Source organism: Bos taurus, chromosome 27 (genome assembly GCF_002263795.3).
Source record: "Bos taurus isolate L1 Dominette 01449 registration number 42190680 breed Hereford chromosome 27, ARS-UCD2.0, whole genome shotgun sequence".
In the NCBI taxonomy this organism is placed as follows: Eukaryota; Metazoa; Chordata; class Mammalia; order Artiodactyla; family Bovidae; genus Bos; species Bos taurus.
In genome coordinates, this window is record NC_037354.1 from 27,027,461 (window position 1) to 27,053,354 (window position 25,894).

The 25,894-nt window shown below is 41.6% G+C and overlaps 1 long non-coding RNA gene across 1 annotated transcript in view; it reads left to right on the forward strand.

Moving 5' to 3' along the window:
- Nucleotides 1-3,835: 3,835 nt before the first annotated feature.
- LOC132344060 (uncharacterized) overlaps nt 3,836-25,894 on the forward strand; it is a 28,827-nt gene continuing 6,768 nt past the window's right edge. Inside the window, exons 1-2 of the long non-coding RNA XR_009493160.1 lie at nt 3,836-4,064; nt 7,616-7,697. This is a non-coding gene — a long non-coding RNA (uncharacterized lncRNA). The remainder of the gene's footprint in view (nt 4,065-7,615; nt 7,698-25,894) is intronic.

Genomic DNA, 25,894 nt, shown 5'->3' on the forward strand with positions numbered 1-25,894 from the left:
ACTAAAGACCTTTAATGTACTGGGTCCAGAGATGGTGTTAAACATCCTCCAATGTGCAGGACAGCCCCCTACAACAAAGAATTACCTGGCCCAAAATGTCAACATGGCTGAGGCTGGGAACCCCTGATCCATAGGATCACACTTTGTATTCAGTTTTGTAGTCACACTTAATAATGTATCACGGACATTTTCTCATGTCAAAACGTATTCTACCTTTTCTCTTTGTATTCTTCATTCAATAATAAATTTTTAAATAAGAAATGAATTTTAAATTTTATCCAGATATGTCTCTATCCATTGAGATAACATAAGGTTTTCTTTTATTAGGTTAGTAATATACACTATGAATTCATTTTCTAATGTTGAGTCAATCTTATAATTCTCAAATAAATCTTTGTGATAAACATTTTTAATCTCCAAGAACTCTCTCTTCTCAACATCCTTTACAAAAAAATTTTACGGCAGTTTGAATCTTTTGCAAGTTCTTTGTGTCTTCAGATTTGAGGACAATAATTAGAAGTTTTTACATGGTCTCTTGTATTCATGAAATACCTGTTTCTTCTGGAGTGGGTTGTTCCACTTTGTTTATCTTAAAGCTTTTCTTCAGGCTCTTGTTTTGCTTTGACTGTCTGCTTTGAGTAACTTGTTCATGCATATTTTTCAATGACAGACTTGGTCATGCAGCATCCAGGCTGGCCTAGGTACCCCAGGGCACCTCCGCGATGGCTTTTCTCACAATAGGAGAATGGTCAGAAATGTGCTGACAGACAGGATTCCATTCAGAGGGGGTGAAGATGGCACAGGTGGGAGAAGCCAGCTAAGCTTAGGTCCCTTATTTGCTGCAGCAAGAAAGCCCTGATGTGGCATCCGAGTGCCGTTGTGTATTTCGTGCCCAGCATGTCGCTCCGCTTGCTTTCTGCCTTTGTGTCTGCTGTGGGGTTGCAAAGCTTCCCTGGGTTTCATTTAACTTCTCTCGGATTCCAGTGCTCTCCTTGGCAGTCTTCCCCTTTTACGTATTTAGAATTTTTTTCCGATCATATCTAACTTGCAAGCAAACGCCTCCTCTAGGTATTCTATCTACAGACAGTACAATTAATTAAATTATCTCATTCCATGACTTATCCCAGCTCTAACTCACTCTGAACTTGGAGTTCCTCCTGGAAACCATCAGGGGAGGTGCTGTTCAGCTGTGTATCAGGCCTTGATTTTGGACAATGGGTTTCTTATTCAGTTTCCTCATCAGGCAAAAAAAAATTTCCTTTTGTGTATTTTCTAATTCTTCAGTGAGATTCTGGCAGATATGAGAGAGAAACACATTTGCTTAGGTCACCACCTTGAGCAAGTTAATACGTGTTTTAAATTTCAAAACATATATTCAGTGATCACAGAGAGTCGGACACAACTTAGTGACTGGAAAATAACAAGAGTGACAAAATATTCAGTACAACCTTCTAAAATAAAATTTACACTGGTTTACACTTTTATCAATAGTAGATGAGCAGGTCAACTTCCCCATTCGCATATCAGCTCCTGGCAAAATCTGGACTTTAAAGTCTTATCTTCATAGATTCAAACTATTTTCATTTCCTTTTGATTTGTATTTTTGTCACATATGGATTTTGAATTTTCCATCTTTGTAATAGCTTGTTAGTTTCTGTTTCTGTCAATTTTCGGTTTGATCTGCATTTATTGTTCTATTGATGTGTTTGCTGATTTTTATTAATTTGAAAATTATTTGTATATACCAAGTGTATTAATTATATCTTTACCATGTTACATGTATTTTTCCCAGTTTGTTACTTGTATTTGGTTTTTATTTATGACCTGTTTTGCTCCAGAAGTTTAAAAATAAGTTCTGTAGTCAAATCTGTCAACATTTTCCTTTATGGTTTCTATTTTAGTATATTGCATAGAATACTCCTTTATCTACTTTCTTTTAGTTGTTTTTTGTTTCTTGAGATAAATGCATAACTGATCGATATTTATTATTTATTCATATAAATATTAATATTTACAGCATTGAATTTTACATAAAAAGCTTCACAAAATAACCAACAATATTTTTTTTTATTAATGTCGATGGTCAAGGAAGAAATGTAGTTTAGCATTTAGGTTTGTATGGCCTTTGCAGTATTTGCCTTTTTCTACTGTATCAGATACCAAGAATCCATTGCATCAGTTTTATTGTATATGCTATCAATATAACCATATGTAGACAATTCACAGTATTGCCAGAAGAGAAAATAAAACTAAGCTATTCAGTGATAGCAAAGGCCTGAACAAAATTATGGGTATGGCTGGGAGTTGTTAATAATTGGTTTGATCAGTGCAGAGTGGGTTGTCACGGAATATGACAAGTAGCAAATCGTCTGTACCGCATTTATGTGAATAGGAGATGAATTCAGGTATCGCATGCTCCCTGGGGGCTGACAAGCCCATTACTCACACAATACACATTGTGCAATGATGGCAGAGTTGTTGTTACCCTGACAAACACTAATTCTTTGTTGTCTGTCCTTTGAATACATGAGACAACTTTCAGGAAAAGGAGTAAGTTTAGTGCATACTATTGAAAAATTGCTGAAGAAGTGCCTGTTATGGACTGAAATGTGCTCCCCTCCCCCAGTTCATATGAAGCCCTAACCTCTATATTTGGAGATTGGGCCCTTAAGAAGGTAGTAACGGTTAAATGAAGTCAAAAGAGTGGAGCCATAATCTGATAGAACTGATGCCCTAATAAGGAGACACTAGAGATCTCTCTCTTGAACTCACAGAGGAAAAGCCACAGAGACACAGTGGAAAGACAGGTGTCTACAGGTCAGGAAGAGAGGCCTTAGCAGAAACTGATCTTACCAACGCCTTGACTTTGGACTTCTAGTCCCCAGAACACTGAAAAAAGCAAATCTCTGTTGTTTACACCACGCAGTGTGGTGTTCTCGAGCGGCAGCCCAAGCAAACAAATGTCCTAGCATCTTTCTTTCAGCCTCTCTTTTTATTAAACTGCGATCCCCTCTTGTCTTTTTTCAAGCCATTGTATTCAATCGTCAGTCTCATCTCTGTTTTTTGTTCTCAATCTTGCTCTCTTTCAATCACTTCTTATCATTTTTATCTTGCTAGCTTTTATTAAAATTCAGTCTTTTGCTCTTTAGATAAGAGACTGAGAAAAATGTAGTACAACGTTATTTCATTCTTTGAAAAAACTAGTTGGGAAAAGAACAGCTTAAGACTCTGGTTTAGAACCAAATTGCTAAAATACCTTAGAATCCATGCACATTTGTATTATCTTCTTTGTATGCCCTGTATTAGCTTTATTCATCTGAATCTTTGGAAAATGGTGACCCTCACCATCAGTCTATCAGGGTTACCATTTCTATGCAAGAGTTGTTAAACACACTTAACTTTTTTTTTAAAACCTCAGGAGTAAAGAATTCTGTCTTAAATATTATCGTTTCAGTTCCTAGCATGATCCCTGAAAGAGATGAGCAGATATTTTAAAAGTTGAATTTAATTGTGCGCACACTAACTCTCAAAATTCTCATCAGTAATAAGCTCAAGTCACCAGAAAAAAGATCCAACTGTTAATGATATACAAAATCTACTAAATGCTAGGCAATTCGTTCTTAATCGTAACTTGTTTTAAGACCTTTGGTAAAGCACTTAGTTACTGGGCTCGTTTTCTTGTCTATAAAGAACAGACACCCATTGCTATTTGTGGGTTTCCCTCAGATGTGTGGTTCAAAGAAAAGGTAGAGGAACAGTCAACAAGATGATCTGTAAGATTCCTTCCAGTTCTAATATTCTTTCGGTCATGTGTCACAATCCACAGCCTGTGCTGCACGGCATGCTGGGACATTCCACTGTCAGAAAATGGCAGTGCTGTAGAGAAACCCCCAGGACATGAGCTCTCTCTGGGAAAAAGATGTGCCTTCAAATCAACAAGTCCATGGAGATGCAACAAACTCCAGGTTGCTCTAGGTCAATGGGTACTCTCCAAGAGGGGAAACTTGACTCAGAAAACTGGGCACAGCACAGGATTTCTGGACAGCAGTGATTCTCAGTGTCAGGTGGGTTTCCAGATTTGTAAGTCAGGGAGGACTCAGTCAGAGCAAGGAATAGCAAGAGTCCTGGAGGGAAGCTATGACCAATCTAGACAGTATATTTAAAAGCAGAGACATTACTTTGCCAACAAAGATCAGTCTAGTCAAGGCTATGGTTTTTCCAGTAGTCATGTATGTAGGTGAGAGTTGGGCTATAAAGAAAGCTGAGCAGTGAAGAATTGATGCTTTTGAACTGTGGTGTTGGAGAAGACTCTTGAGGGTCCCTTGGACTGCAAGGAGATCCAACCAGTCCATCCTAAAGGAAATCAGTCCTGAATATTCATTGGAAGGACTGATGCTGAAGCTGAAGCTCCAATGCTTTGGCCACCTGATGCAAAGAACTGACTTATTGAGAAAGATCCTGATGCTGGGAAAGATTGAAGGCAGGAGAAGAGGACAACAGAGGAAGAGATGGTTGGATGGCATCACCAACTCAATGGACGTGAGTTTGAGCAAGCTCCAGGAGTTGGTGATGGACAGGGAGGCCTGGGGTGCTGCAGTCCATGGGGTCGCAAAGAGTCAGACACAACTGCGGGACTTAACTGACCTGAGTTATGGTCTACCTAGCTCCGATTCAGGGTCAAGCTTCATTCCCAGTGGGGCAGTTGCTTGGGGGCAGAGAACCCTAGTGGGGCAAACCAGACAGACTGGCTATACCTGGAAGCCACGTGAGTGTCTCTTTGCTGGGGGTAGGATTAGAGGCAGGCTACTGCTCAGTGTTCACATCAGGAGTCTCTGCATCTTTGGTATAGCAATTATTTCCATGCTCCTACTCATTACTGGGGAAAGCTCTCATTTCTTGCCTGACTGAGTTTTCATGGGTTTGAAAACTGCATAGGGCTGAGCCTACAAAGAGAAGGATGAGAGCAAGCAGTGACTGACATCTGACAAGTGGAAGAGGGAACTGACTTCTCTGGGGCTGTCAGAAGCTGGAGGTTTCGTGTTGGTCTCACCTCTCCATAGTGATCTATGGGCTAGAGATGCCTGGGGGCACTCCCAGGGGAGCCACCGAAGACATTTCTCCTTTCAGAATCAATAGTGTGTTTGTACTGGCCATTGTGGATCTTATTATGATTGCAAGACACATAGAGGTTATCAAGGAGGAGTTCAGGAGGCAAGGGGAATGAGAATTAGTATTTAATGGATATAGAGTTTCTGTTCAGAAAGATGAAAAAATTCTGGAAATGGATAGTGGTGATGGTTGTACAACACTGAATATTCTTAATGCCATGGATTATTTATACACTTAAAATGGTAGTGTCTATGTTTTGTATGGGCTCCCCAGGTGGTGCAGTGGTAAAGAATCTGCCTGCCAATGCAGGAGACCCGGGTTTGATCCCTGGGTCAGGAAGATCAGCTGGAATAGGAAATGGCAACCCACTCCAGTATTCTTGCCTAGGAAATTCCATGGACAGAGGAGCCTGACAGGCTACAGTCGTGCTTAGACACCACTGAGCACACACACACGTTTTGTATACTTTATTACAGTCAGCAACAACTATCAGGGACGTTTTGAAAAACAAAATTTATTACCCTTAGGTCCTAGACGGCCCATGGCACACGTGGAACTGCACAGTAAGGTCTCTGGTAGAGAGAGTCAACGTGGGCCCGGAATTCTTTCTTTGGAGGCTGAGGGTGGGGTACCTAGGATTTCACAGATTCACTCCTGTTGAATTTAAATGTTAAAGAGTGGGAATTAAAGATGGCAAAGGCAAAACAAGCAAATAGGGTCAGTTATCTAAGTCAACCAGAGATCTCTAAAACAAAGGAACTTCTCTACATCTATACACCAATAAAAATAAATAGAACACAGGAACTTCAGGGGTGGGGTGGCCTGGCTCTTCAGGCAATGTGTTTATTGAAGTGAATGCCTCAGCAATCAAAGCTTAATGTCAGAGACACCGGTATCAAATCAAAAAGGTGAACTTTCAGGCATTTATACTATGCTGAGCTAGGACCCGGAGAAGGCAGTGGCACCCCACTCCAGTACTCTTGCCTGGAAAATCCCATGGACAGAGAAGCCTGGAGGGCTGCAGTCCATGGGGTCGCACAGAGTCAGACACGACTTCACTTTCACTTTCACTTCCCACTTTCATGCATTGGAGAAGGAAATGGCAACCCACTCCAGTGTTCTTGCCTGGAGAATCCCATGGACGGAGAAGCCTGGTAGGCTGCAGTCCATGGGGTCGCACAGAGTCAGACACGACTGAAGTGACTTAGCAGCAGCAGAGCTAGGACCACGTGGCAGAACCATATGAGGTGGACTTAGCTCCCACAGAAAAGAAGATAGTCAATTAGACCTGTCTGAAAATGAATTCTCCATCAGTGTTAGCTGAATTAGAGTTGATTGAAGAGCTGTAAGGGTTGCTGTTGAGGGAATTCTTCCCTAAGCCATTAGCAAGCCAGTCAGCTCGGCCTCCAAAATTTGTCTGCAACCTGACCACTTTTCCCCATCCTCTCCCCAGTCCAGCCACTTTCACTTCCTGCCTTGACCACTGCAGACACCTCCTCGTTGGGCTCCCTTTCTCAGGAAAAGCCTAGGCAGTCTTTGAAAGGCTCACCTGATTAGGTTAGGCTCACCTCAGATTCTTGAGTCAACGGACTAGGGACCTTAACTACAACTGCAAAACTTCTTCACCTTTGCTGTATAATGCCACACAGTCACAGGAGGGATATTCCATCATAATCACAGAGCCTGTCTACACTCAGGGGAAGGGATCATGCAAGGATGTGGGTCATTGGCAGCCATTGTAGGGTTCTGCCCACCATGGATATATTGTTATACCAGCCTCAACAGGACCCCACAGGGAGCTCTGGAGCATAAGTCACACCAAGCCAAATCAGTGTGAGAAAGTCAGTGCTGTTGGGTTCTACAGAGCCTCCATCTCGGCCATCTTTTTTTCAGGTACCAGGTGGCTGGTGATAGAAGTCACCAGAGATTTTGGGACTTCCCTGGTGGTCCAGTGATTAATACTCTGCCTTCCAATGCAGGGAGCATGGGTTCCAGTCCTGGTGGGGAAACTGAGGTTCCATATGCTGTGTGGTGTGACTACAATTTTTTTTTAAGTCTGAAATTTTGGGAAACTCCTGTTTAATGTCTCTTCTGCAATGGATCTACTCTGGTGAACATTCATGGGGCATGCAAAGACCCCTCTCACTTTAGCGCATTCCTCTAGGCCCCCAGGCTTACTCTTCCCAAACCTCTGACAACCTATTGAGTTATTCACCACAGCCAATGAGCAATGCTGAACCTAGGGGATCACCACTGGTGGAAGTGGTCCACACCTGTTTGAGCAAGAAGGGTCTGTAGAGAATTTATGTAGAAATTCTTAAAAGACAGGTCACGTTTTATTATCACTGGGCAGTGGCAATTATAACAATGTCAGTATTAAACTATTTCTCCACGTTGGGGTGGATGGTTCCCACTACTCCCCTCCCAACAACTTGGTAAGTCCCAATAGTATCTGCTCAACCTTCCATGATACCATTACTCAGACATTTCTCTCTTCCACAAGCAGATGACCAGTTGTGCTGCCTGAAACTCAACCCGTCAGGAGGGCCTCCACTCACTACTCTCCTTGAAGAACACTCCTGAATCAGGTTGGAGTGCAGCGCATTCTGTTTGTGGTCCCCTCTGAGGGCTTCCCTGGTAGCTCAGACAGTAAGGAATCTGTGCCTGCAATGCAGAAGACCCAGGTTCAATCCCTGGGTTGGGAAGGTCCGCTGGAAAAGGGCATGGCAACCCACTCTAGTATTCTTGCCTGGAGAATCCCATGGACAGAGAGGAGCCTGTTCATGGGTTGCAAAGTATTGGACACAACTGAGCAACTAACACACACACAAACATACACACACTGATGAACTGCCCCATCCTTCCTCATCAAATATTACAATAATTAAGTTCCCCTTGTTGTTGGTAGTTAAGGTCTACCACCTGGCTTCTGCTATTCCAGAATCCTGCCATCCACATTGTCATTAAGGAGGACAGTTCCGTAACAGCCTCCAGAGGGTCAGCCCTATGCAGTGGAGGACCCCACGACCAAGTGTCTCAGGAGTGCTCTGTGCTCTCATTTGTACATCCCTTATTGCATAAGAGAAAGAAACATCATCTGGACCTTCTCAAGGAACAAAGTGAGTCCTTGATTCTAAATAATTGATTCATTCATCTCTGAGCCTTCAGATGCCATTCTGAGCACTCTGCCAAAGCACTTCCAACATCTCTGCTTCTTTTAATGTGGATTACTTCCCCCCCATAATTTCTAAAAGCCATCCCAAGAGCACATTAGGGTGGGCTCCGCTGCCAGGAAATTAATTCCTGAGTCACAATATGGTGCCCTCAGCGTTTCAAACTGTCCCTTATCCAGACTAGTGCACTGTGCCCCACTCAGGTCTTGAAGCTTCACGATCCAGGTCTTGAAGCTCCTTCAGCGCGTATTCTCTTTCTCCCTGTGGCAAAAACAGCTCTTTCTCAATCAGGCCACAGTGAGATTTGTCCTTTGTTATCGGTCTAGTGGCCAGGAGGGGAGGAGACTGCTGAATCTGAGGAGGATGGCAAATATCATCTTTAAAAAAAAAAAAAATTCATTTATTAATTTGACTGCACTGGATCGTACTTGTGACACACCGGATCTTTGATCTTAATTGTAGCATATGGGATCTTTAGGTGTGGCATGTGAACTCAGTTGCAGCATGTGGGATCTAGTTCCCTGACCAGGAATCGAACCCATTGGGAGTGCAGAATCTTAGCCACTGGACCATCAGGCAAGTCCCAGTAAATATCATCTTGAGCACAGGGAATCAGCCATACTTGAGGCCTTAGGTGTTCTTCAGGTGAGGAGTGGGCTGCTATTCTCTGACCAGGGGCATAGAGGCCACTTCTGCAGACCCAGAGGGTTCAAGGTTCTCAAGTGCATCTATCCAGATGTCACCATTCCAAGATTTAGGTTTCCATTGCTTCCTGAACAAATCCCTGGCTCTGATCTAGGTGACTTGCCTCTAGTGTCTGGTCTCTAGACACTAAATTGCTGTCCAGCTTGCAGACAGCAAACTGTGGGACTTAGCCTCCGTAACCAGGTGACCCCAGGCCTGGTTATAAATCTGGTTATAAATCTCTCTTATGTCTCTCTTTATAACCCTATGGATTCTGTTTCTCTGGAGCACCTTAATAATAAGAAAAACATAGTAACATAACAGGATTCAATTGATAGGGAACTTGGTTAAAAAACTTTAGGTCAGGGACTTTCCTGGAAGTCCATTGGTTAAGACTGTGCTTCCCTTGCAGGGGGGAAAGGTTTGATCCCTGGTTGGGGAACTAGGATCCCACATGCCACGTGGTGTGGCCAAAAAAAATTAGATCAGTTATAATTAACCTAACTTTACAGATTTATTTATCAGGAAATGCTAATGCTAAGTCACTTTAGTTCTGTCCGACTCTGTGTGACCCCCATAGACGGCAGCCCACCAGGCTCCACCGTCCCTGGGATTCTCCAGGCAAGAATACTGGAGTGGGTTGCCATTTCCTTCTCCAACGCATGAAAGAGAAAAGTGAAAGTGAAGTCGCTCAGTTGTGTCCGACTCTTAGCGACCCCATGGACTTCAGCCTACCAGGCTCCTCTGTCCGTGGATTTTCCAGGCAAGAGTACTGGAGTGGGGTGCCATTGCCTTCTCCTATCAAGAAATAAAGCTGATCAAAATAGATATGATTCCTGCTCAGACTACCACACAAGTGCACTCATCTCACACGCTAGTAAAGTAATGCTCAAAATTCTCCAAGCCAGGCTTCAGCAATACATGAACCGTGAACTTCCAGATGTTCAAGCTGGTTTTAGAAAAGGCAGAGGAACCAGAGATCAAATTGCCAACATCCAGTGGATCATGGAAAAAGCAAGAGAGTTCCAGAAAAACATCCATTTCTGCTTTATTGACTATACCAAAGCCTTTGACTGTGAGGATCATAATAAACTGTGGAAAATTCTGAAAGAGATGGGAATACCAGACCACCTGACCTGCCTCTTGAGAAACCTGTATGCAGATCAGGAAGCAACAGTTAGAACTGGACATGGAACAACAGACTGGTTCCAAATAGGAAAAGGAGTACGTCAAGGCTGTATATTGTCACCCTGCTTATTTAACTTATATGCAGAGTACATCATGAGAAATGCTGGGCTGGAGGAAGCACAAGCTGGAATCAAGATTGCCAGGAGAAATATCAATAACCTCAGATATGCAGATGACACTACCTTTATGGCAGAAAGTGAAGAAGAACTAAAGAGCCTCTTGATGAAAGTGAAAGAGGAGAGTGAAAAAGTTGGCTTAAAACTCAACATTCAGAAAACTAAGATCATGGCATCTGGTCCCATCACTTCATGGCAGATATATGGGGAAACAGTGGCTGACTTTATATTTGGGGACTCCAAAATCACTGCAGATGGTGATTGCAGCAATGAAATTAAAAGATGCTTACTCCTTGGAAGGAAAGTTATGATCAACCTAGACAGCATATTAAAAAAGCAGAGACATTACTTTGCCAACAAAGGTCCATCTAGTCAAGGCTCTCCAGCTTGAGAGACTACTGGTTTTTCCAGTAGTCATGTATGGATGTGAGAGTTGGACTATAAAGAAAGCTGAGCGCCGAAGAATTGATGCTTTTGAACTGTGGTGTTGAAGAAGACCCTTGAGAGTCCCTTGGACTGCAAGGAGATCCAACCAGTCCATCCTAAAGGAAATCAGTCCTTGGTGTTCTTTGGAAGGAATGATGCTAAAGCTGAAACTCCAATACTTTGGCCACCTGATGCGAAGAGCTGACTCATTTGAAAAGACCCTGATGCTGGGAAAGATTGAGGGCAGGAGAAGAAGGGGATGACAGAGTATGAGATGGTTGGATGGCATCACTGACTCAATGGAGATGAGTTTGAGTAAATTCCAGGAGTTGGTGATGGACAGGGAGGCCTGGTGTGCTGCGGTTCATGGGGTTGCAAAGAGTCGGACACGACTGAGGGACTGAACTGAACTGAACTGTCTCATGGAGTAGTAGTGGGGAAAAACAACATTAAATAAAAACATATAACTACAACTATCATAAACAGTACACCTAGAGAGTATATGCGGAGAAGGCAATGGCAACCCACTCCATTGGAAACCCACTCTTGCCTGGAAAATCCCATGGACGGAGGGGCCTGGTAGGCTGCAGTCCATGGGGTCACTAGGAGTCGGACACAACTGAACGACTTCACTTTCACTTTTCACTTTCATGCATTGGAGAAGGAAATGGCAACCCAGTCCAGTGTTCTTGCCTGGAGAATCCCAGGGACGGGGGAGCCTGGTGGGCTGCCGTCTATGGGGTCGCACAGAGTTGGACACGACTGAAGTGAGTTAGCAGCAGCAGCAGCAGCAGAGAGTATACGGCAGGAAGTTTGTGACACAGAAGGCCTTCTTTCAGAGGAAACGAACAGGCCAGGGTACTCTGAGAAGAGCAGGAAGGAGAAAGTGGTACGAGATGAAAACTCTGAGAGACCAGATCACTGGGCCAGGTGGGATGACACAGAAATGGGAAATACTGAAAAGTTTTGCACAAGGGAGTGACGACTTTCAATTTGTGTCTTTATAAGACCATTTAATGATGTAATTTCTGTTATTCTAAATAGTATATATATATATATATGCTCTTAACAAACCAGGAATAGAGGATAACTCCTCAACTTTGTAAAGAACATCTACAAAAACAGCAACAGCTAACATCATAGTGAATGGTGAGAGTTATGGGCTGAATTGTGTCTCCCTCCCTGCCCCCCATTCATGTGATGGAAGTCCTAACCACTAGAACCTGGAACTGGGACTGTATTGGGGGGTAAGGTCTTTAAAGAGGTAATTAAATTAAAATGAGCTCATTAGGGTGGACCCTAATCTGATTGGTTACCTATCTAAGAAACGGAAATGGGGACACAGAGAGGTACAGAGGGAAGGCCTTGTGAAGACACAGGGAGAAAACAGGCATTCACAAACCAAGGAGGGAGAGCTCAGAAGAAACCAACCCTGCAACATTTTGATCTCAGACTTCTAGCCTCCAGAATTGTGAGACAATACATTTCTGCCTAAGTCGCCCCGTCTGTGATACTCTGTTATGGCAGCCCTAGCAAACTAATACAGCGAGAAACTAGATGCTTTGCTAATGAAATCAGGAATGAGGCAAGGTGTCCTCTGGTAACACTGCTATTCAATAGCATACAGAAATAACAGCAACAGCAGCCAACATCGCACTGGAGCTCCTAGCAAAAGAGTAAAAAAGAAAAGGAAATAATACAGATTGAAAAAGAAGAAGCAAAACTTTGTTCATAGGTGGCATGCTTGTCTATGTAGAAAAATCCCCCCAAATCAACCAAGAAACCATGGGAACTAATAAGCAATTATAGCAAGATTGCAGGATACTAGGTTAATGTACAAAAAGTCAATTGCTTTCTTATATACCAAAATTTGAAATTTAAAACCCAAAGTCATTTACACTAGCACCTCCAAAATTAAACACTTAGGTATAAATCTAGCAAAATATAAGAGCTATATGAGGAAAACTGCAAAATGCTGATGAAAGAAATAAAAAAAGATCTAAATAAGTGGAGAAAATATCCCATGTGTAAGAATAAGAAGATTGCAGAAGATTGTCTCAATACTGACAAGATGTCTGTCCTGCCTAACTTGATCTATAGATTTTATGCTATCCCAATCAGAGCCCTAGCAAGTTATTTCGTGGATATTTGTACATGCTTTTGTGTATATGTAGACTATATTCAGAAAGGTTCATTATAAACTGCTAACAGTGATTGCCTCTGAGAGTGAGGAACACAAGGATATGTGAGGGGGGAGACTTGTTTTTACATTTTGTGTGACTTGAATTTTATACCACACACATGCTATGTAGATAAAAAAATGTAAGCTGGAAAAGAATTTGCACAAGGTCGCACAGGTAGTAATGGACAAAAAAGGAGTAAATCTGGGTCTTCGGAACTGTAAGGGGGATGAGAGAAGGCGTTTCTCTTTGTGCAGGGGGGTAGGGACATCAGTAGGATTAGGAATGGGCTTGGCGGGGTGCCAGGCTCAGGAGTGTGGATGTCATCCTACAGATCACGAAGCGCAGGCCGAGTTTTATGCAGAGGAGAATTCGATCAAAGAGTATGGGGAACTTGACTCCTCTCTTCTCTGATGACTGCCCAGAATCCACCTAATCAGATTTCAGAGGGGGTAAATCAGGAGAAAAAGGAATTCTGTAAGAATTGAAAAAGTGAGATATAGAATGATTCTCTTTTATTTAAATAAGCCTCAAAGGGCTGCAGGAGTGATGGGACAGTGACAAAGGAATAACTTGGTAAGTTGCTAAATAGACAGCATGTGCATAACCAGCGAGCCATCAGAGGGCAGGCAGCAAGTCTGGGGAAGACAGTCAGGAACAACTCTAACATTCCTGGCTACCCTTCACAATGGTTGCTTTTTCTACTGGACAAAAAAAAAAAAAAAAAAGGAGGAAGCTGTGTTCAGATTAGAAGCACTTCTCAGTGTTATGAGTGAATTGAGGATCTAAAGTCATTGCATTTATACATGGAAGCCTAGCTGTAATGCAATCATTTGCATTTATATAGAAACATTCATCTAAGGCAGAAACGTGCTTCCCAGCATTAACTCATTAATCCTCACAATGTCCTTGTGAAGGAGCTGGTGAGTATGATTATCTCCATTTCACAAAGAGGAAAAACGGAGCCGCTGAGAGGGTAAGTGATTTGGGTGAGAAAAGGTTGGGTCTGTACAGGGAATTCATACTGGTATTAACATAAGGCTCTTGAAATGAGTTATAAATGATTGATCGGTTCAACACAGCTTAGTGTTCAGATTTCTCAAAATTTTTAATAAATGAAGGTCTTGCTTTGGCTTTATAAACAAGAGAATCTGATTATTATTCAGTCTTTATTCACGCTGATGAATAACAACATTTGTCTCCTGGGATTCAAAGCCACATTTCTCCCTGACTAATAACTTTGGAGCCCAGGAGTCACAGACGCCGTGGAAGGAATTGCAAGGTCAGGGAAATAATAACGGAAAGTCTCTTGGCTTAGTAGGTTATTGGCAATTAGTTTTAGTTTCTGAACCTCTCCCCCTCACACACACACAAAACAACTTTAAGATAAAGATTTGAGTGCAAGCAGTTTATCCAGAGGGTAAGCTTGTTGAAGGAGTGTGGAGACAAGGGATGAGAGGAAAGTTAATAAAGTGTTGAATGAGCAGCTTGCAGCTGTGGAGTGGACCTACAGGGAGACTGCATATACCTGCACCTCAAAAGTGTCCCATCCAGGAGCCAGGAAGTTAGGTTTTGATGACCTAACTCCCAGACCTCTTTAATTGATCATTTTTCCTGCAGCAGTCTATGCAGGTAGAAGGGCTCCTGGAGCCAGAAAGCCCTCAGAGAAATGCTATGAGGCTGTAGTTTAAGTGCCTCACTTTACTGGTTTGGTTTCTGAGGCATCCATTGCAAAGACAGCCATAGATAATTGCCGGCTGTGTGACACAGCAGCAAAACAACCATGTAAGAGAACAGGCTGCCCCCACCTTGGTAAGTCCCTGTAAGAAAGCCCTGAGTGGCTAGAGAACTAACCGCTGGAGTGACCTGGCTTTTCTTTTCCAAAGCCCCAATTCCTGATCTTAGGTTTGAATTAGACACTGATGGGACTTCCCTGGTGGTCCAGTGCAGGGGGCACGGGTTCGATCCCCGGTTGGGGAACTAAGATCCTGCAAGCCAAAAATAAACAAAATAACTTAAAAAAGAAAGAAAGAAAATAGCCAGTAAAGAGTGAAACCAGGAAGCCCTAGATACCCCACCCTGGACCCAGTTCTGTGTTCACTCCCCCTCTCTTCCTGCAATTATGATAAGAACCACAAGGGGCGGTCTAGGCACATCGTAGGCTCTGGGAAAATGCCTGGGGGCTGCCGAGAGTAGTAGGAGCCCAGGTGAGTGCCTCAGCAATCCTAGCTGAGAGCATCACTATCAACAGCCAGATGAACACTACAGAAGGCTTCAGTAAGTCAGGGATGTCACACCTGAAGCTGCTGGTGACCTCAGGGCAGGTCAAGAGGAAAAGATGAATGCCCTGACAGCATGTGTTACAATATTCAAGTGGTCAACATTTACTTAATACCTACTATGTGCCATTTTGCTAGGTGTAGGAATACAACATAACTAAGACATGGCATTTCTCAGAAACATAAATTCTGAACATGACACTCGAGAATCTCTTTAATAGTTCAGATCTGCTTCAAACTGCTACAGTATTATGAAAGATGCAGAGAAATTTGACAGCTTGAGATGGAAAAACATTAAATTAGCTTTAATATATTCTATTCAATTGGGCTTGACTGAGGGAGTGACTCCCCAGCCTGCTTCTCCAATCTCGTCCCAAAATCTAAGCTATAAGACTTTGGCTCCATTCTAGAACATGGCAGAATCCTCTCACTTTATGAACCTAATTTCACCACATTTCAATGACTTCTTCCTTACTAGGCACAATATCTATTTGGCTTTAGTTTTTTCCATTTGTCCTAGATTGAATCACAAATATACTGGTTTCTCTCCCGTTAATTTCTTTGCCTGTTTTTTAATCTTTCCAATGTGATTCTTCCCTTAAATATTTTCAATGACTATGAGTTCATTTTGAGTGTTCCTTCCCTATTCCAGTGACCTGATAATGACTGCCCCTCCCAGACAATTTCTGATCTCCATTTAAACTGAATGACATTGTTATGTAGTCCTGAAATTCTAATGCTCTTTTCTGATTTCTAAGGTAAAGCTAAGTGAATTTTTCCCTGGGTTAGTAGATTGTGAGTGAGAAAAGACAAGCCCTGCTGCTCTGCCTCACAAACATACCCTAGGTAGTGTTTATGGATTTTAATCATGGCTCTGCCAGCTGGAAAAAAATGCACAAGAGTTGTGAGTTAAATTTTATTTGGACTATAAAGTATTATAAAAAGTATTATAGCCTGAAAGACAGCATCTTAGATAGCTCTGAGTAACTGCTCCAGAGAGGTGAGGAGGAAGGTTGGTATGTTGCAGGAAGGGGGACCCCTTCCAGGGCTGGAAAGTGGGCTCTTGTCTAACACTTGGAAATGAATCGTCTGAGGAGACACATGTGCTGATAAAGCAAGAGGAAAAGGCGCCTGGGCGGAGAGCAGTAGGGTAAGGGAACCCAGGAGGACTGCTCTGGCAGTCTTGGATTTTATGGTGATGGAATTAGTTTCAGATTGTCTTTAGCCAATCATTCTGACTCAGAGTCCTTCCTGGTGGTGCCATCTTGTTCAGCCAAGATGGATGCCAGCGAGGAGGATTCTGGGAGGTGGTTGCACACGTGGTGTCATTTTTTGACCTTTCCTGAATTCTCCCCGTTGGTGGTGGCTTATTAGTTCCGTGTTCCTTACCAGGACCTCCTGTCGTAAAACAATTCATGCAAATGGTTACTATGGTGCCTGGCCAGGGTAGGGGGGTTTCAGTCAGTGTGCTTCCCCTAACAAGTATATGTGTGATTTTGGTCAAAGTAGAGTACATGCAATCAAGCACTTTTTTTTTTGGCAGGTCACTGCTAGTCACAGGGAGCAAAAGTCATCATGAAGGATTTTAGTGCTTTTCTGGGAGATACTGGAATTGGGCTCACAAAAATCTCCTCCTGAAAATGTCAATCTGAAGTCCTGTCCTGCCCACTTTTCCCAGAGCACTGAGTGCCTCATTTCTGATCCCCACCCTGAACTCTTTTCAGGGGGTGTTGATGGTCAGCAGCTTCAGCAGCTCATAATTTAATCTTTGTGGAGGTAGATGGCAAGTGGCAATTGGTAGGTGAGAGCTCTTAGGAGTCAGCCTTCCCCTTTCTGACCCTATAGAATAGATTGACCCAATGGCATAAGGGTGCCAAGACCCTCAGTTTAATGAAAGGCAGAGGAAACATGTTTTCTAGACCTAGGGTTATTTCTGCTTAGAACTTAAATCGTGTTGTGTATATGTCCCGATAGTCTTTTGAAGAGGGGAAATAAAGTAATTTGGTGTGGTGGGCAGGATTCAAGTAATATTTCTGCTAACTATGTGGTTATTTTGATTCAAATCATTATTAAATTGTGTCCAACTTCTAATGTCAGAAAATGAAGTTTAGAGAATAGAGCCCATGTGAACACTGGGTTTGCATGTCCATGACTTGGTTGTTGTTGGTTAGTCAATAAGTTGTGTCCAACTGTGCATGACCCCATGGACTGTAGCCCACCAGGCTTCACTGTGCATGGGATTCTCCAGCCAAGAATACTGGAGGGGGTTGCCATTCCTTTCTCCAGGGGATCTTCCCAACTCAGGGATTAAACCTGGGTCTCCCACATTGACCATCTGAGGCATCATTTTTTATTGTGGTAAAATATACATAACATACGGAGAAGGAAATGGCACCCCACTCCAGTACTTTTGCCTGGAGGGTTCCCATGGACGGAGGAGCCTGGTGAGCTGCAGTCCATGGGGTCGATAGAATCGGACACGACTGAGCAACTTCACTTTCGCTTTTCACTTTCATGCATTGGAGAAGGAAATGGCAACCCACTCGTGTTCTTGCCTGGAGAATCCCAGGGACGGGAAGCCTGGTGGGCTGCTGTCTATGAGGTCGCACAGAGTCGGACACGACTGAAGCAACTTAGCAGCAGCAGCATACATAACATAAAATGTACCATTTTAATCACTTTAAAATATACCATGCAATGGTGTGAAGTACATTCATAATATTGTACAACCATTACCCTCTCCATTTAGCTGAGCCTTCTTTAAAAAAAAAATTCTTCTTATCACCTCTTTCCTAAGAGATCAAGTCAATTACAGTAATACTGGATTACAATCATTATGTAAAATTAACTTACAAAAGCAATTCTGTGCAGGCAAAGAAATAAGCCATCTATAAGTCACGAAGGAGCCGTTTCTCCCAGATTCATATTAGTGGACAGATCTTGCTGCACCCTGAATACCTCTTATCCTAATTGTCTTAGTTTGGGCTGATGTGTAACAAAATACTGTAGGCTTGGTGGCTTCAACAGCTAACATTAATTTCTCACAATTCTGGAGGCTGAGAGGTCCAAGGCTAAGGTCCCAGCTGATCTGGTTCTGGTTTCTGGTGTGGTCCCTCTTCCTGGATTGCAGGTGGTCACCTTCTTGCTGAAACCTCATGTGGCAGAGGGATCATTTCTCACATGTCTTCTTCTGAGAACATGAATACCAGTCATGCACTACTTACCTCCTGAAGACCTCACCTCCAAACACCTCGCCACCAAACACCATCACATTGGAGATTAGAGATGCAACATGGGGATTCTGGGGGACACATTCAGTCCATAGCACTGATACTAGAGAAAGATACGTGTATTTCCAGTACATGGAAAGCAGCTACACTAAAACTCAAAACCAGAGACTCTGTGGATGTATAAACATCATTGGATTCCCACTGGCAAATCAAACCACTCCAGGTCCTTGATACTATCATCTGCAGTGTCCTCACTCTCCTGAGCCTTGAAAAATAATTTTGAAAGCATTTTAAAACTTGGAGGGAAAAAATTGGACCAAAGAGAGAACAAGGCACTGAAATGAACAGCTGATGGGACACACACATTAGAATGTATTAAATGGCCCTGTGTGTTTCGCTGTGTGTGTGTATCTGGTGGTGAGGGGAGGGGGTTTAAGGGAGGCAGAATTCAGAGAAAGCTGAGAAAGACACTGTTTTGTTCATTTTGGTAGACCAGTGGTGGTCTTCATTTAGAATCCTAAAAGGGATTTCCTTGATGGTCCAGTGGTTAAGACTCTGCACCTCCACTGCACGGGGCGCCTGTTTGATCCTTGGTTGGGAACTAATATCCTGCATGCTATACTGCTGCTGCTAATTCGCTTCAGTCGTATCCGACTCTTAGCGACCCCACGGACTGCAGCCTACCAGGCTCCTCCGTCCATGGGATTTTCCAGGCAAGAACACTGGAGTGGGGTGCCATTGCCTTCTCCGTGCATGCCATGAGGTGCAGCCAAAAAAATTAAAAAAAAAAAAAAGAATCCTAAGGGATTGTTAGAGGTGATCTTTCACTTCCCATCCCTCAGTTATACCTGTTTCCTTTGCTCTCCCCACTGTCCGTCTCCTCTTTGCTGACCAATTTTCTCTCCCACAAGTGTCCTTTGCTCTTTCATTTTTTTCTTTGCCTAAGTCCTGTGCTCAATATCACAGGCAGTAACATAACATTTAAACAAGTCCCCAAAGCCTCTTAGAAATCTAATGGATCCATTCAGGTCCAGAATCTCCTTAATTTCCCTAAGGAACTCAAGATTTGCCCTCTTCTCATGGCTGGCTGCATGGGAGTTCAGAAGTTATATTCTCTGTTATAAGTGCATGATATTTCCTTGTCAATAGTGGATAACTGTGATTTCTGATATTTCAAGCCTTCAGGCATCCTTCAGTGAAAGATTCAAGAGAAATATGATCCCAGACACCTATTCTTATTAAAAGTGAGTGTAATGTTCGTATAATTTTTTTCAAATCTTAACTAAAGACAACAGTAGAACTAGTGATCAAAGCCAATTAGGAGTAATTCCCAATGATTAGAGCATTTGCCCTGCTTGTTACTCTACCTAGGATTCTTTTGTGATGTTAGGGTTAATGAATTAAATCAAGATTTGACTAATATGTGGCAGATGTTGGGGAATCAGACACCCTTGTAAATAGAACAAGGATTTTCTCTAAAGGGATCAATTATTTCTGACATCATATATTCAGTTGGATTTAGTAAATCAGAACTTAGAATGTAGAGCAGGGAACAGGTATCTAATTTGAGGTCTTGTTCTTTTCAAGGACAGATTTTAAAGAGGGCTTTCTGTGAGGTGAGTGTCTGGGTGTAGGATCCTGGGCAAGAGATGCAAAGATGGTATCTGTAGTAAATTGGACAGTCATCACCTACAGGGGTGGGAGGGAGCCTCAAGAGGGACGGGATATATGTATACACATCGCTGATACACTTTGTTGTACAGCAGAAATTACAACATTGTAAAGCAATTATCCTCCCCCCTCAAAAAAAATTGACAATCATCACTTTCTGATCCACAGTGCTATTTTCAAGATATTGTTCTGCCCACAAGCACTGGAATAAGTGCTTATAGGACAAGTTGTGGATACCCAACACTAGATAATGCCAATTAAATTTTTGTTTTTGAGAAGTTGGAATTGTGACAATGAGAGTTTGAGTCAATTAGATGGTTGGGGGTGTTTGAACTAAAAGGTCAGGACAGTCAGGACTGAAGTTGAATTTAGGGAAGCCCTGTGTTCTAGCCAAAAATTATAGGGAGCTGAGAATTTATCCTCAAAGAAAAGCAGGAGACTGGCAGAGCAATGCAGCCAAAAAGGCACTAGAGATCATTCAGCATCCGTGATTAGTTAGGGGCCGTCAAGCTAACTGTAGTTTGGTCCTTTTCATGGCTGAATAGTATTCCATCCAACATACTACACCATCCCATGGTAAAGCATGACTCATTTCTTCATTGATGAATTCTCTAGTATGAAAGCTCATTATATACCCAATAGACTTGCCAGGTTGTTCAGGCAAAAAAAAAAAATTCATATCACAAAGAGATTCTTCACTTTCAGAAGGATTTTCCCCCAAAGATTCTTTAACCAGAAATGACCCTAGCAGCACTTAAAATGTAGATCGATTTACCAAAAACCAACTTACAGGTTTTTTAATGTAAAGATTTTGTTTACATGTTAGTGTTCTAGTCCAGAAGACCCTTGGTAAAATTCCTCATTCTAGTCCTGAAGTTTATTGATACTCATTATGCATTTAATAGTTTTTCCTCCTCTCTGAGTAAAAAAATAAAAATACAAAACCACGACTAATGAGATTTCTCAAGCAAGTCTCATCAAGATTTGTGTGTACATTTCTTGGGGAAAAAATTCATCCTTCATTACAAATAGCACATGCAAGGTTTGCAAAGTTCCTACAGGTGTGCGTGTTAGTTGCTCAGTCATATCTGGCTTTTTGCAACCCATGGACTATAGCCACCAGGCCCCTCTGTCCATGGGATTTTCCAGGCAAGAATACTGGAGTGGGGAGCCATTCCTTTCTCCAGGGGATCTTCCCAATACAGGGATCGAACCCAGGTTTCCTGCATTTGCAGGCATATTCTTTACCACCTGAGCCACCAATATTTGTACTGACATTAATATAAAGTATACCATATTAACATTATACCAATGTTTGAACTAACATAAATACTAAGTACTAAATAATAGAGAGGGACCCACCCACTGAATCCTTCTTAACTGAGATAATAGAACTACACTGAGATATTATCATTGTCCATCTTTTCTGCATCACAAGTTTTAAAAAGGACCTGAAATGAAATTCTGCCCGCACCACAGCCAACTAGAAAGAAAAGGAACTGGAACATGTTCCCCCTTTGAAGCGGAGGAAAACCAGTGCAGACGAGAACCACTGTTAGAACCACTGGTTTTTGTCTCTTCATTGGAATATGGGGAGGGCAACTTCTAATTAAACATATGAAAAAAGAAAACTCCCATGAGCAGAAGGCTAAGCTTAGAGTGGTCATACCTGAATGTTGTTTCATTTTGTTTTGGTTAAAGAATAAATAGGCATTGAAATTTCTTTTTACTTGTCTCAGAGTCTTTTGGCATTTTAAAACTTTTTCCTATAATGTATTTTAAAATACCAAACTTCCCCCAAAAGGAGTAAGCTCTGATTTTAAGTAGTGTTGGGCATAGATCCTAACTGATCCTCTTACATTAGTCTTTAAAAAGTCATCCCTTCTGAGCAAGCAGGAGAATAATAATTTGCAAGATTGCATTGCCTGCTTCTAAGTACTCACCTGGAGTGATGTATTTCTCAGAATTCTCTTTGATTAGATGCCTACATTGCACATATCTCTCTTGAAAAAAATAAGAAATCATTCAGCATTCTTATTTTCCTGTAACAAATATGTGCTAGGTGTCAAGGGTATAGTAGTGAAAAAGCAATAAGTTTATCATGAAAACGCTGTGAATGAACAGTTTCCAAGTGAGAAATGTGTCATGCTGAGATTTTGCTTTGGGGGAAAGATGCAGAAAATGAAGAATAAAGACATAAAGTGAGACTTCTTAAGGAATAACTTTCACCTTCACCTCCCTAAGCTTGAAAAGTCTATAAGTTTTTTAGTGCAGAAGCTGATGATGGGAATTAAAATCTTCTTCATTCAAAATGATCTCAATTTCCTCTCCCCAACATAGACTATTGTTTCCAAGTTACAACATACAAAGAGTGATATTTTTTAAACTTAAAAGAGAAATGGAAGATGTAGTTTGGATTTTGTGTATGAATTCCATAGATCAAAGAGCAAAATAAATTTGCTTCATCTGCAGAAAAAAGGTGAATTTCACTTGAAATCATCCTTTCAAGATAAAAATCGACAGAAATTCAACCTTAAAGAAATATGTTGGGTATTTTTTGTCTTCAATGAACGAATTTGCTTAGCTCCAACACCTTTTTACTATTTCATAATGAGAATGAGAGAGAAAGCCTCATATATAAATACTGGCACTGACCTTTTTTTTGCTGCTACCTAATCAGCAGGCTTTGTCCAGAACTAGCAGGAAATTGGCCCAGAAGGCAAAAACCACCCCTTGCTTTTTAACTGACTACTGCTGTTGGCAGTAATTTTCACAAAGAGAAAACATTGGCTGAAAGAAAAGGGAAGTTCTTTTCCATCGTCTATTCCTCTATAATACCAAAAGTAATCTGCTGAAATGCAGTAGGGGAAAAAAAATCTAACAGACAACTGGTGCTTTGACTGTCCTAGATCAAATGATTTTTCTTTTTTTTTTTTTTTAATGAATTCATTGCAAAGAATGGTTGTTTCTGCATGGGGTAGAAGCAACTTAAGATTTCAAGATTTATCAACTAACAGATTTTGCTAGCCCAATAAAGATGGTGGTGGTGATAGAAGATATTATATACTGAATGTTTACAACATGCCAGGCATTCTTCTGCCCGTCATCTAATCCCCAAAACCTAATGTCTTCATAGTGCAATGAGAAAATGCCCAAGATCACACAACTAATATGCAACAGAGCTGGAATAGGAACTCGGGTTAGTGAGCTTCAAAATACACATGTACAGTAAACCATAAAAGGGCTCATCTTTATTGATTTTGGATATGCCTATAAAAAAACATGACTTAATATTAAAAACCTAGTAATAATAGGGCCCCAGGTGTCTTGGATTTAAATAACCATTTTTTTCCTGAATAGTCATCTTTGGAAAGCAATTTACTATCACAATTTTCTACCACTTAGTCATCTCATCTTGAAGAAAGTGCAGAAGAGGATTTTTATGTCTGAAAGTTCCTAAAAATTGAAAGTGGTGTTCATCCATTTAGGTAATATTTCACAGTATACGTAACATACTTTTGGATGATAATGGTGCTACAAGTGGGCAAGAGAGATGAGAAGAAAATAAATGAGTTTGGAATGAGAATAAGAAATCACACATCTTGTATAAACGTGGGCAAGCCAGCCCATTGCTGAGGGGTTCAACATATGTATACTTGGAGTAAAAGAGTAGCATAAATTCCTGGGTTACCTGACAAAGATAGATCACAAAAATGAGATAATGTACAATAAGTATTTAGAATGCTAAACACAAAGTGACTGTTGCTCTATTTCACGTATATGACATATAAAACTGAACTATATTTTTAGACATATGTCTTCTCTTTTTGTAAAAGGGCTTCACCTTTCTGACAGTCCTCTTTTTCTCTCATATCTCACTTACTACCCAAATCCTCTAAGCTGCATCTTGAGGACATATTTATTTTCCTTCTGTTTCTCACTTTCTCTACCGCTCCCCTGGTTTAAGCCACTGCCATCTCTTTTTTGGGTTACTGCAACCTGCTAACAGAATTCTCTGCTTCCCTCTGGCCCTCTTGTGGTCTCTTGGGTCCTATGAAAATGCAAGTAGAAAATAAAATAAAATGCAAGTCATATCATGATACTAAACATGCTTAAAACTCTCCAGTAGCTTCTTATTTTGATCAAAGTACACATCACTGGTCTACACATCACTACAGGGTCTGTCTCCTTTCCCCATCAACTCCTCTCCCATCTTATCTTATTTTCTCTCATTTTTTAAAGAATGATTTTTTTTTTTTTTGCGTTTAAGCAGACCTCACTTTTATTTTTTTTTATTTTTTTAAATTTTATTTTATTTTTAAACTTTACATAATTGTATTAGTTTTGCCAAATATCAAAATGAATCCACCACAGGTGTACATGTGTTCCCCATCCTGAACCCTCCTCCCTCCTCCATCTCCATACCATCCCTCTGGGTCGTCCCAGTGCACTAGCCCCAAGCATCCAGTATCGTGCATCGAACCTGGACTGACATCTCGTTTCATACATGATATTTTACATGTTTCAATGCCATTCTCCCAAAGCTTCCCACCCTCTCCCTCTCCCACAGAGTCCATAAGACTGTTCTATGCATCAGTGTCTCTTTTGCTGTCTCGTACACAGGGTTATTGTTACCATCTTTCTAAATTCCATATATATGCGTTAGTATACTGTATTGGTGTTTTTCTTTAACTGGATTTTTAAAAAACCGTTTATTTGGGGTTTTTTGGCCGCACACCGCAGCGGTTCCCTGGCCAGGGATTGAACCCACACTCTCTGCACTGGAAGCTTGGAGCCTTAGCCACACCTACCTGGGAAACCTCACTTATTATTATTTGTTAACTGTCCCAGCCACACAGACTTCACTGCTGTCCCTTGAACACTCCAGGAACAATCTTGCCTCATGGCCTCTGTACTTGCTGTTTCCCCTGCCGGTAATGCTCTTCCCTCCGCATCCAGATGGCTCAGTTCCTCACTTCCTTCAGGAATTTGTATATGTCAGCATGTCAGAGACCTCTTCCCTATGGGCCAGGACTTCGTCTTACCCCTGCACTCCTTATTCTTCATATTCTGCTTGATTTTTTTCTCCATTCTAGCACTTTTTGTCACCGGACAAATTCTTGTTTGCTTACTGTCTGACTCTCTGCTCTAGAACATAAGCCGTAGAAGTAAGAACTTGTTCAGTTCACTGCTGTATCCCCAGGACATAATAAACATTCGATAAATAATTGTTTTAAAAAATGAATGAGTGATTTTGTCTTCATGATAGTTTAGGGTTGAGGACAGGATGGAAAGCAATTTCCCCTTTTAAAAAAATTGACTTGAAAGCAGATTTCCAAGACATGAATTCTGTTTGCATGTTACATAAACTTCTACATGATTTAGGAAAACTGGTTCTAAATTTCCAAAAGTTTCAACCCGTGGCTGATTCAAATCAATGTATGGCAAAAACCACTACAATATTGTAAAGTAATTAGCCTCGAATTAAATAAATTAGAAAAAAATTTCCCAAAGTTTCCATTTTGAGTTGGTGACAACCAAAGTGATAAAAGTGTAGGAGAGAGATGCATTAAAAGTTTGAGGCAAGGGACTTCCCTGATGGTCCAGTGGTTAAGACTCCTTGTTTCCACTGCAGGTTTGATCCCTAGTTGGGAAACTAAGATCCTGAATGACTCTAGGGATGCACCCCCCCCAAAAACAGATTTGAGGCAGATCTACGTAAGCTGTATGAAAGCAGAGACTTTTTCCTGTTATAGTCATTGCAGCTTTCCTGGAACTTTGAACACACAGAGTATGCAGTAGGTGCTCAACAAGTATTTATTGAACAAATAGACACAT